Source organism: Perca fluviatilis, chromosome 1 (assembly GCF_010015445.1).
Source record: "Perca fluviatilis chromosome 1, GENO_Pfluv_1.0, whole genome shotgun sequence".
In the NCBI taxonomy this organism is placed as follows: Eukaryota; Metazoa; Chordata; class Actinopteri; order Perciformes; family Percidae; genus Perca; species Perca fluviatilis.
This window is the reverse complement of record NC_053112.1, coordinates 45245331-45247664: the sequence shown is the minus strand read 5'-3', so window position 1 is coordinate 45247664 and position 2334 is coordinate 45245331. Positions and strand designations below refer to the sequence as shown.

Genomic DNA, 2334 nt, shown 5'->3' with positions numbered 1-2334 from the left:
ATGTTTCAAGTATATAAATTAGTATTTATCAACGTGCAAGGTCATTGATAATCATGTGCTTTGGCGAGCAACAAAAGGCAGTTGGTAGTAACCAGTGCTGCCGGTAGAGAAGTTAGTCTAGAGCCCAGAATGGAGTATTATATATAATATTAGAGCATGCTCTGTAGAGTCCTCCAACTAAAATGATATTTCTTATGAATTATTATTCTGCTTACTATATTCAATTATTTAAAACATTGTTACAAAACTTCCCACTTCTTCCTCTGAGGCTCATTATGGCCATCATTTTATTTGTCATAGTTCTGCCATGGTAAAACAGATTTATATTCGAATATTATATTGCAATCAAGTTCATTATGAAAATTTAGCAGAGAGTGAGAAATTCTCTGCTATTGAAATGCTGAAATTAACACCCGACCACCAGCCAAATGCGGGTGAATTTTGCAATTGGCGGGTAACACGGTCAATCTACCTGCCACATTGGCAGGTAGCCAATGAGAATTGAGTGATTCAGACACGTAACTATCGGTAAGCAGGGTACGCAGTTGCTTCTCGGACCAATCAGGGGCCTGCATCACTGGAAGACATTGATTGACAGCCGGGGCTCCCCATTGCATTTTCATTACTCGCGACAATCCCAGCAGTCCCACGTGCAGCCGCTGACCAAGTGGGAGTGAGAACAGGTACAATTTATTTCCTTGTTTCTGTTATGAAGACGATTGTGTGTGTGACTCGAACATCTCACATTTACCAACAAAATGTACAGCGAAAGACCGTGCAAAACATTTCAGACCGTCCTGCCAACATTTTAACATCAATGTACGCTGTAACGTTTTTTCACTATAAAATCGCTGTTTCAATCCTGTCGGGTCTCTGCAGCGGGCGGGTCTGCTGCTCCGTTCTCCCTGCGACTGGCGCATGCACACACACACACACACACACACACACACACACACACACACACACACACACACACACACACACCGGTAGATGCAGGAAAAAACGCAGATGAGATGTACATGATGACCTAAATTGAGGACAGCTACGTTATTGTAAGTGCAGTGATAAGTTAAAGTCCAATAAGTCCTTTATCAAACCGTATGAATGTGTCCCAGCCCAAGATAGAGTGTGTGTGTGTGTGTGTGTGTGTGTGTGTGTGTGTGTGTGTGTGTGTGTGTGTGTGTGTGTGTGTGTGTGTCCCAGGCCAGGATAGGAAATTAACTAACAAGGTCAAGATCAACAAGCCACTGACAGTGACCGATATGTTCATATTTGATTCATTCAATAAATATTTTTTTGTCTTAAATCCACCAGTCATTTTCATATTATACCAACATTTGCAGCATCCTGAGCTTTTTGGTTCCTAGGAAATCTCAGCCAGAGTAATTCATTAATAGTAATAATTATTATTCGCCCCAAAAGTTTCCTTTTTATTTTTAAGGAACTATACAAAAAAATTTAAACTTTTTGCAACTTTCACTGTCTATGCAGTATTATCAAGGCGTGCCCCCCTACTACAGCAAGTGATGACGGCGCAATGTCCACGAGTAGGCTACCATGAATAGGACAGGAGAGGATCATAGAGACACAGCACGTCCTGTTTTTCACCTTTATGAGGCAAAAAAAACTGGCTGGTAAAAAGTCACTGTGGCAGGCTGGTGGTCAAAGAAGTTAACTTCAGGCCCTGCACACACCTCAGATTCAAATAGATGGTTGGGTTAGGTATGGGGACAACTCACCGTTGAAGGAGACTTTCAGGTCGTGTTCTTCCAAATCTCTGGAAAAGAGAAGGAAGAAGAATGTGAAATCTCAACCTTATTTTTAAAGTTTGTGGATGGAAAGTGTGGTTAAACTAGCTAGTCTACCCATACACACAATATTAATTAACACAATACGTATTAGTAGAGTCAGGCACACTCAAAATTTATTTAGGAATTTTCTAGTTATAAAATGTGACTTCAAAAACTTTGCTTACCGTTTGAGCTGTTACCCCCAAATTCAGTCCGAACCGGTCCAGAGCCTGATGATGACGAGACCCACTTCGCGCATGTGCAAGCGGGTGTTGTCTGGAACCGTCAGAGCCAATAGAATTCAGTTCTAGTCACCGCCTTTGTGTGATGGACAACCACTGTCCTCCAATCAAGCCCTTGTATTGAACGACGTTCCAAAATGATCAGACTGGAGTTGCTCTCAAAGTACGCTGGGAGATGTAGAAAGCGCTTTTATCACGACTCAACAAATGTTTAATTCAGAGTTGGTCTTTCAGCGTTGTATCATTATTCATGTATCAACACTTTTTCAACAGTTAATTGGTCAGCATTGTTTAGATGTTGG

At 41.4% G+C, this 2334-nt stretch overlaps 1 long non-coding RNA gene across 1 annotated transcript; it reads right to left on the bottom strand.

The window, feature by feature from the left end:
• Window positions 1–247: 247 nt before the first annotated feature.
• Window positions 248–2019, bottom strand: LOC120546758. Its single transcript, XR_005636938.1, has 3 exons — window positions 1976–2019; window positions 1740–1777; window positions 248–302 (listed from the first exon to the last, which is right to left on the bottom strand). It is a non-coding gene; the product is annotated as an uncharacterized LOC120546758 (long non-coding RNA).
• Between the last annotated feature and the right edge of the window lie 315 nt (window positions 2020–2334).